We start from the raw sequence: 10,274 nt of genomic DNA, 5'->3' as shown, positions 1-10,274 counted from the left end.
CTGGTGCTCGTGGCTCTCTAAAACCATACACTTGTTCTCCTCTGTCTCTTACCTGTGTCGAGATAATCGAGAATCATGGAGCGTTCGTGTCGCTCCGGAACCGAAAGTCGTCGGATCGAAACGAGAACGTTAGATCCATATTCCTGATCGTTGAGGCACTCTAAAACTATTAGGCTGTTTTGCTCTCTGATGCCCGTGGACCGAGAGAACGTAGAATAACGGAGCGATCGTGTCGCTCCGGAGCCCGAGCGAAAAAATTCTAAGTCCCCGTTCGTGTCGCTCCGGAGCCCGAGCGAAAAAATTCTAAGTCCCCGTTCGTGTCGCTCCGGAACCGAATGTCGACGGAACGAAATGACAACGGTAGATCCTTATTCCTGGTGCTCGTGGCTCTCTAAAACCATACACTTGTTCTCCTCTGTCTCTTACCTGTGTCGAGATAATCGAGAATCATGGAGCGTTCGTGTCGCTCCGGAACCGAAAGTCGTCGGATCGAAACGAGAACGTTAGATCCATATTCCTGATCGTTGAGGCACTCTAAAACTATTAGGCTGTTTTGCTCTCTGATGCCCGTGGACCGAGAGAACGTAGAATAACGGAGCGATCGTGTCGCTCCGGAGCCCGAGCGAAAAAATTCTAAGTCCCCGTTCGTGTCGCTCCGGAGCCCGAGCGAAAAAATTCTAAGTCCCCGTTCGTGTCGCTCCGGAACCGAATGTCGACGGAACGAAATGACAACGGTAGATCCTTATTCCTGGTGCTCGTGGCTCTCTAAAACCATACACTTGTTCTCCTCTGTCTCTTACCTGTGTCGAGATAATCGAGAATCATGGAGCGTTCGTGTCGCTCCGGAACCGAAAGTCGTCGGATCGAAACGAGAACGTTAGATCCATATTCCTGATCGTTGAGGCACTCTAAAACTATTAGGCTGTTTTGCTCTCTGATGCCCGTGGACCGAGAGAACGTAGAATAACGGAGCGATCGTGTCGCTCCGGAGCCCGAGCGAAAAAATTCTAAGTCCCCGTTCGTGTCGCTCCGGAGCCCGAGCGAAAAAATTCTAAGTCCCCGTTCGTGTCGCTCCGGAACCGAATGTCGACGGAACGAAATGACAACGGTAGATCCTTATTCCTGGTGCTCGTGGCTCTCTAAAACCATACACTTGTTCTCCTCTGTCTCTTACCTGTGTCGAGATAATCGAGAATCATGGAGCGTTCGTGTCGCTCCGGAACCGAAAGTCGTCGGATCGAAACGAGAACGTTAGATCCATATTCCTGATCGTTGAGGCACTCTAAAACTATTAGGCTGTTTTGCTCTCTGATGCCCGTGGACCGAGAGAACGTAGAATAACGGAGCGATCGTGTCGCTCCGGAGCCCGAGCGAAAAAATTCTAAGTCCCCGTTCGTGTCGCTCCGGAGCCCGAGCGAAAAAATTCTAAGTCCCCGTTCGTGTCGCTCCGGAACCGAATGTCGACGGAACGAAATGACAACGGTAGATCCTTATTCCTGGTGCTCGTGGCTCTCTAAAACCATACACTTGTTCTCCTCTGTCTCTTACCTGTGTCGAGATAATCGAGAATCATGGAGCGTTCGTGTCGCTCCGGAACCGAAAGTCGTCGGATCGAAACGAGAACGTTAGATCCATATTCCTGATCGTTGAGGCACTCTAAAACTATTAGGCTGTTTTGCTCTCTGATGCCCGTGGACCGAGAGAACGTAGAATAACGGAGCGATCGTGTCGCTCCGGAGCCCGAGCGAAAAAATTCTAAGTCCCCGTTCGTGTCGCTCCGGAGCCCGAGCGAAAAAATTCTAAGTCCCCGTTCGTGTCGCTCCGGAACCGAATGTCGACGGAACGAAATGACAACGGTAGATCCTTATTCCTGGTGCTCGTGGCTCTCTAAAACCATACACTTGTTCTCCTCTGTCTCTTACCTGTGTCGAGATAATCGAGAATCATGGAGCGTTCGTGTCGCTCCGGAACCGAAAGTCGTCGGATCGAAACGAGAACGTTAGATCCATATTCCTGATCGTTGAGGCACTCTAAAACTATTAGGCTGTTTTGCTCTCTGATGCCCGTGGACCGAGAGAACGTAGAATAACGGAGCGATCGTGTCGCTCCGGAGCCCGAGCGAAAAAATTCTAAGTCCCCGTTCGTGTCGCTCCGGAGCCCGAGCGAAAAAATTCTAAGTCCCCGTTCGTGTCGCTCCGGAACCGAATGTCGACGGAACGAAATGACAACGGTAGATCCTTATTCCTGGTGCTCGTGGCTCTCTAAAACCATACACTTGTTCTCCTCTGTCTCTTACCTGTGTCGAGATAATCGAGAATCATGGAGCGTTCGTGTCGCTCCGGAACCGAAAGTCGTCGGATCGAAACGAGAACGTTAGATCCATATTCCTGATCGTTGAGGCACTCTAAAACTATTAGGCTGTTTTGCTCTCTGATGCCCGTGGACCGAGAGAACGTAGAATAACGGAGCGATCGTGTCGCTCCGGAGCCCGAGCGAAAAAATTCTAAGTCCCCGTTCGTGTCGCTCCGGAGCCCGAGCGAAAAAATTCTAAGTCCCCGTTCGTGTCGCTCCGGAACCGAATGTCGACGGAACGAAATGACAACGGTAGATCCTTATTCCTGGTGCTCGTGGCTCTCTAAAACCATACACTTGTTCTCCTCTGTCTCTTACCTGTGTCGAGATAATCGAGAATCATGGAGCGTTCGTGTCGCTCCGGAACCGAAAGTCGTCGGATCGAAACGAGAACGTTAGATCCATATTCCTGATCGTTGAGGCACTCTAAAACTATTAGGCTGTTTTGCTCTCTGATGCCCGTGGACCGAGAGAACGTAGAATAACGGAGCGATCGTGTCGCTCCGGAGCCCGAGCGAAAAAATTCTAAGTCCCCGTTCGTGTCGCTCCGGAGCCCGAGCGAAAAAATTCTAAGTCCCCGTTCGTGTCGCTCCGGAACCGAATGTCGACGGAACGAAATGACAACGGTAGATCCTTATTCCTGGTGCTCGTGGCTCTCTAAAACCATACACTTGTTCTCCTCTGTCTCTTACCTGTGTCGAGATAATCGAGAATCATGGAGCGTTCGTGTCGCTCCGGAACCGAAAGTCGTCGGATCGAAACGAGAACGTTAGATCCATATTCCTGATCGTTGAGGCACTCTAAAACTATTAGGCTGTTTTGCTCTCTGATGCCCGTGGACCGAGAGAACGTAGAATAACGGAGCGATCGTGTCGCTCCGGAGCCCGAGCGAAAAAATTCTAAGTCCCCGTTCGTGTCGCTCCGGAGCCCGAGCGAAAAAATTCTAAGTCCCCGTTCGTGTCGCTCCGGAACCGAATGTCGACGGAACGAAATGACAACGGTAGATCCTTATTCCTGGTGCTCGTGGCTCTCTAAAACCATACACTTGTTCTCCTCTGTCTCTTACCTGTGTCGAGATAATCGAGAATCATGGAGCGTTCGTGTCGCTCCGGAACCGAAAGTCGTCGGATCGAAACGAGAACGTTAGATCCATATTCCTGATCGTTGAGGCACTCTAAAACTATTAGGCTGTTTTGCTCTCTGATGCCCGTGGACCGAGAGAACGTAGAATAACGGAGCGATCGTGTCGCTCCGGAGCCCGAGCGAAAAAATTCTAAGTCCCCGTTCGTGTCGCTCCGGAGCCCGAGCGAAAAAATTCTAAGTCCCCGTTCGTGTCGCTCCGGAACCGAATGTCGACGGAACGAAATGACAACGGTAGATCCTTATTCCTGGTGCTCGTGGCTCTCTAAAACCATACACTTGTTCTCCTCTGTCTCTTACCTGTGTCGAGATAATCGAGAATCATGGAGCGTTCGTGTCGCTCCGGAACCGAAAGTCGTCGGATCGAAACGAGAACGTTAGATCCATATTCCTGATCGTTGAGGCACTCTAAAACTATTAGGCTGTTTTGCTCTCTGATGCCCGTGGACCGAGAGAACGTAGAATAACGGAGCGATCGTGTCGCTCCGGAGCCCGAGCGAAAAAATTCTAAGTCCCCGTTCGTGTCGCTCCGGAGCCCGAGCGAAAAAATTCTAAGTCCCCGTTCGTGTCGCTCCGGAACCGAATGTCGACGGAACGAAATGACAACGGTAGATCCTTATTCCTGGTGCTCGTGGCTCTCTAAAACCATACACTTGTTCTCCTCTGTCTCTTACCTGTGTCGAGATAATCGAGAATCATGGAGCGTTCGTGTCGCTCCGGAACCGAAAGTCGTCGGATCGAAACGAGAACGTTAGATCCATATTCCTGATCGTTGAGGCACTCTAAAACTATTAGGCTGTTTTGCTCTCTGATGCCCGTGGACCGAGAGAACGTAGAATAACGGAGCGATCGTGTCGCTCCGGAGCCCGAGCGAAAAAATTCTAAGTCCCCGTTCGTGTCGCTCCGGAGCCCGAGCGAAAAAATTCTAAGTCCCCGTTCGTGTCGCTCCGGAACCGAATGTCGACGGAACGAAATGACAACGGTAGATCCTTATTCCTGGTGCTCGTGGCTCTCTAAAACCATACACTTGTTCTCCTCTGTCTCTTACCTGTGTCGAGATAATCGAGAATCATGGAGCGTTCGTGTCGCTCCGGAACCGAAAGTCGTCGGATCGAAACGAGAACGTTAGATCCATATTCCTGATCGTTGAGGCACTCTAAAACTATTAGGCTGTTTTGCTCTCTGATGCCCGTGGACCGAGAGAACGTAGAATAACGGAGCGATCGTGTCGCTCCGGAGCCCGAGCGAAAAAATTCTAAGTCCCCGTTCGTGTCGCTCCGGAGCCCGAGCGAAAAAATTCTAAGTCCCCGTTCGTGTCGCTCCGGAACCGAATGTCGACGGAACGAAATGACAACGGTAGATCCTTATTCCTGGTGCTCGTGGCTCTCTAAAACCATACACTTGTTCTCCTCTGTCTCTTACCTGTGTCGAGATAATCGAGAATCATGGAGCGTTCGTGTCGCTCCGGAACCGAAAGTCGTCGGATCGAAACGAGAACGTTAGATCCATATTCCTGATCGTTGAGGCACTCTAAAACTATTAGGCTGTTTTGCTCTCTGATGCCCGTGGACCGAGAGAACGTAGAATAACGGAGCGATCGTGTCGCTCCGGAGCCCGAGCGAAAAAATTCTAAGTCCCCGTTCGTGTCGCTCCGGAGCCCGAGCGAAAAAATTCTAAGTCCCCGTTCGTGTCGCTCCGGAACCGAATGTCGACGGAACGAAATGACAACGGTAGATCCTTATTCCTGGTGCTCGTGGCTCTCTAAAACCATACACTTGTTCTCCTCTGTCTCTTACCTGTGTCGAGATAATCGAGAATCATGGAGCGTTCGTGTCGCTCCGGAACCGAAAGTCGTCGGATCGAAACGAGAACGTTAGATCCATATTCCTGATCGTTGAGGCACTCTAAAACTATTAGGCTGTTTTGCTCTCTGATGCCCGTGGACCGAGAGAACGTAGAATAACGGAGCGATCGTGTCGCTCCGGAGCCCGAGCGAAAAAATTCTAAGTCCCCGTTCGTGTCGCTCCGGAGCCCGAGCGAAAAAATTCTAAGTCCCCGTTCGTGTCGCTCCGGAACCGAATGTCGACGGAACGAAATGACAACGGTAGATCCTTATTCCTGGTGCTCGTGGCTCTCTAAAACCATACACTTGTTCTCCTCTGTCTCTTACCTGTGTCGAGATAATCGAGAATCATGGAGCGTTCGTGTCGCTCCGGAACCGAAAGTCGTCGGATCGAAACGAGAACGTTAGATCCATATTCCTGATCGTTGAGGCACTCTAAAACTATTAGGCTGTTTTGCTCTCTGATGCCCGTGGACCGAGAGAACGTAGAATAACGGAGCGATCGTGTCGCTCCGGAGCCCGAGCGAAAAAATTCTAAGTCCCCGTTCGTGTCGCTCCGGAGCCCGAGCGAAAAAATTCTAAGTCCCCGTTCGTGTCGCTCCGGAACCGAATGTCGACGGAACGAAATGACAACGGTAGATCCTTATTCCTGGTGCTCGTGGCTCTCTAAAACCATACACTTGTTCTCCTCTGTCTCTTACCTGTGTCGAGATAATCGAGAATCATGGAGCGTTCGTGTCGCTCCGGAACCGAAAGTCGTCGGATCGAAACGAGAACGTTAGATCCATATTCCTGATCGTTGAGGCACTCTAAAACTATTAGGCTGTTTTGCTCTCTGATGCCCGTGGACCGAGAGAACGTAGAATAACGGAGCGATCGTGTCGCTCCGGAGCCCGAGCGAAAAAATTCTAAGTCCCCGTTCGTGTCGCTCCGGAGCCCGAGCGAAAAAATTCTAAGTCCCCGTTCGTGTCGCTCCGGAACCGAATGTCGACGGAACGAAATGACAACGGTAGATCCTTATTCCTGGTGCTCGTGGCTCTCTAAAACCATACACTTGTTCTCCTCTGTCTCTTACCTGTGTCGAGATAATCGAGAATCATGGAGCGTTCGTGTCGCTCCGGAACCGAAAGTCGTCGGATCGAAACGAGAACGTTAGATCCATATTCCTGATCGTTGAGGCACTCTAAAACTATTAGGCTGTTTTGCTCTCTGATGCCCGTGGACCGAGAGAACGTAGAATAACGGAGCGATCGTGTCGCTCCGGAGCCCGAGCGAAAAAATTCTAAGTCCCCGTTCGTGTCGCTCCGGAGCCCGAGCGAAAAAATTCTAAGTCCCCGTTCGTGTCGCTCCGGAACCGAATGTCGACGGAACGAAATGACAACGGTAGATCCTTATTCCTGGTGCTCGTGGCTCTCTAAAACCATACACTTGTTCTCCTCTGTCTCTTACCTGTGTCGAGATAATCGAGAATCATGGAGCGTTCGTGTCGCTCCGGAACCGAAAGTCGTCGGATCGAAACGAGAACGTTAGATCCATATTCCTGATCGTTGAGGCACTCTAAAACTATTAGGCTGTTTTGCTCTCTGATGCCCGTGGACCGAGAGAACGTAGAATAACGGAGCGATCGTGTCGCTCCGGAGCCCGAGCGAAAAAATTCTAAGTCCCCGTTCGTGTCGCTCCGGAGCCCGAGCGAAAAAATTCTAAGTCCCCGTTCGTGTCGCTCCGGAACCGAATGTCGACGGAACGAAATGACAACGGTAGATCCTTATTCCTGGTGCTCGTGGCTCTCTAAAACCATACACTTGTTCTCCTCTGTCTCTTACCTGTGTCGAGATAATCGAGAATCATGGAGCGTTCGTGTCGCTCCGGAACCGAAAGTCGTCGGATCGAAACGAGAACGTTAGATCCATATTCCTGATCGTTGAGGCACTCTAAAACTATTAGGCTGTTTTGCTCTCTGATGCCCGTGGACCGAGAGAACGTAGAATAACGGAGCGATCGTGTCGCTCCGGAGCCCGAGCGAAAAAATTCTAAGTCCCCGTTCGTGTCGCTCCGGAGCCCGAGCGAAAAAATTCTAAGTCCCCGTTCGTGTCGCTCCGGAACCGAATGTCGACGGAACGAAATGACAACGGTAGATCCTTATTCCTGGTGCTCGTGGCTCTCTAAAACCATACACTTGTTCTCCTCTGTCTCTTACCTGTGTCGAGATAATCGAGAATCATGGAGCGTTCGTGTCGCTCCGGAACCGAAAGTCGTCGGATCGAAACGAGAACGTTAGATCCATATTCCTGATCGTTGAGGCACTCTAAAACTATTAGGCTGTTTTGCTCTCTGATGCCCGTGGACCGAGAGAACGTAGAATAACGGAGCGATCGTGTCGCTCCGGAGCCCGAGCGAAAAAATTCTAAGTCCCCGTTCGTGTCGCTCCGGAGCCCGAGCGAAAAAATTCTAAGTCCCCGTTCGTGTCGCTCCGGAACCGAATGTCGACGGAACGAAATGACAACGGTAGATCCTTATTCCTGGTGCTCGTGGCTCTCTAAAACCATACACTTGTTCTCCTCTGTCTCTTACCTGTGTCGAGATAATCGAGAATCATGGAGCGTTCGTGTCGCTCCGGAACCGAAAGTCGTCGGATCGAAACGAGAACGTTAGATCCATATTCCTGATCGTTGAGGCACTCTAAAACTATTAGGCTGTTTTGCTCTCTGATGCCCGTGGACCGAGAGAACGTAGAATAACGGAGCGATCGTGTCGCTCCGGAGCCCGAGCGAAAAAATTCTAAGTCCCCGTTCGTGTCGCTCCGGAGCCCGAGCGAAAAAATTCTAAGTCCCCGTTCGTGTCGCTCCGGAACCGAATGTCGACGGAACGAAATGACAACGGTAGATCCTTATTCCTGGTGCTCGTGGCTCTCTAAAACCATACACTTGTTCTCCTCTGTCTCTTACCTGTGTCGAGATAATCGAGAATCATGGAGCGTTCGTGTCGCTCCGGAACCGAAAGTCGTCGGATCGAAACGAGAACGTTAGATCCATATTCCTGATCGTTGAGGCACTCTAAAACTATTAGGCTGTTTTGCTCTCTGATGCCCGTGGACCGAGAGAACGTAGAATAACGGAGCGATCGTGTCGCTCCGGAGCCCGAGCGAAAAAATTCTAAGTCCCCGTTCGTGTCGCTCCGGAGCCCGAGCGAAAAAATTCTAAGTCCCCGTTCGTGTCGCTCCGGAACCGAATGTCGACGGAACGAAATGACAACGGTAGATCCTTATTCCTGGTGCTCGTGGCTCTCTAAAACCATACACTTGTTCTCCTCTGTCTCTTACCTGTGTCGAGATAATCGAGAATCATGGAGCGTTCGTGTCGCTCCGGAACCGAAAGTCGTCGGATCGAAACGAGAACGTTAGATCCATATTCCTGATCGTTGAGGCACTCTAAAACTATTAGGCTGTTTTGCTCTCTGATGCCCGTGGACCGAGAGAACGTAGAATAACGGAGCGATCGTGTCGCTCCGGAGCCCGAGCGAAAAAATTCTAAGTCCCCGTTCGTGTCGCTCCGGAGCCCGAGCGAAAAAATTCTAAGTCCCCGTTCGTGTCGCTCCGGAACCGAATGTCGACGGAACGAAATGACAACGGTAGATCCTTATTCCTGGTGCTCGTGGCTCTCTAAAACCATACACTTGTTCTCCTCTGTCTCTTACCTGTGTCGAGATAATCGAGAATCATGGAGCGTTCGTGTCGCTCCGGAACCGAAAGTCGTCGGATCGAAACGAGAACGTTAGATCCATATTCCTGATCGTTGAGGCACTCTAAAACTATTAGGCTGTTTTGCTCTCTGATGCCCGTGGACCGAGAGAACGTAGAATAACGGAGCGATCGTGTCGCTCCGGAGCCCGAGCGAAAAAATTCTAAGTCCCCGTTCGTGTCGCTCCGGAGCCCGAGCGAAAAAATTCTAAGTCCCCGTTCGTGTCGCTCCGGAACCGAATGTCGACGGAACGAAATGACAACGGTAGATCCTTATTCCTGGTGCTCGTGGCTCTCTAAAACCATACACTTGTTCTCCTCTGTCTCTTACCTGTGTCGAGATAATCGAGAATCATGGAGCGTTCGTGTCGCTCCGGAACCGAAAGTCGTCGGATCGAAACGAGAACGTTAGATCCATATTCCTGATCGTTGAGGCACTCTAAAACTATTAGGCTGTTTTGCTCTCTGATGCCCGTGGACCGAGAGAACGTAGAATAACGGAGCGATCGTGTCGCTCCGGAGCCCGAGCGAAAAAATTCTAAGTCCCCGTTCGTGTCGCTCCGGAGCCCGAGCGAAAAAATTCTAAGTCCCCGTTCGTGTCGCTCCGGAACCGAATGTCGACGGAACGAAATGACAACGGTAGATCCTTATTCCTGGTGCTCGTGGCTCTCTAAAACCATACACTTGTTCTCCTCTGTCTCTTACCTGTGTCGAGATAATCGAGAATCATGGAGCGTTCGTGTCGCTCCGGAACCGAAAGTCGTCGGATCGAAACGAGAACGTTAGATCCATATTCCTGATCGTTGAGGCACTCTAAAACTATTAGGCTGTTTTGCTCTCTGATGCCCGTGGACCGAGAGAACGTAGAATAACGGAGCGATCGTGTCGCTCCGGAGCCCGAGCGAAAAAATTCTAAGTCCCCGTTCGTGTCGCTCCGGAGCCCGAGCGAAAAAATTCTAAGTCCCCGTTCGTGTCGCTCCGGAACCGAATGTCGACGGAACGAAATGACAACGGTAGATCCTTATTCCTGGTGCTCGTGGCTCTCTAAAACCATACACTTGTTCTCCTCTGTCTCTTACCTGTGTCGAGATAATCGAGAATCATGGAGCGTTCGTGTCGCTCCGGAACCGAAAGTCGTCGGATCGAAACGAGAACGTTAGATCCATATTCCTGATCGTTGAGGCACTCTAAAACTATTAGGCT

Source organism: Calliopsis andreniformis, unplaced genomic scaffold (genome assembly GCF_051401765.1).
Source record: "Calliopsis andreniformis isolate RMS-2024a unplaced genomic scaffold, iyCalAndr_principal scaffold0470, whole genome shotgun sequence".
In the NCBI taxonomy this organism is placed as follows: domain Eukaryota; kingdom Metazoa; phylum Arthropoda; class Insecta; order Hymenoptera; family Andrenidae; genus Calliopsis; species Calliopsis andreniformis.
The sequence above is the reverse complement of the archived record's forward strand: the minus strand, read 5'-3'. Positions refer to the sequence as shown.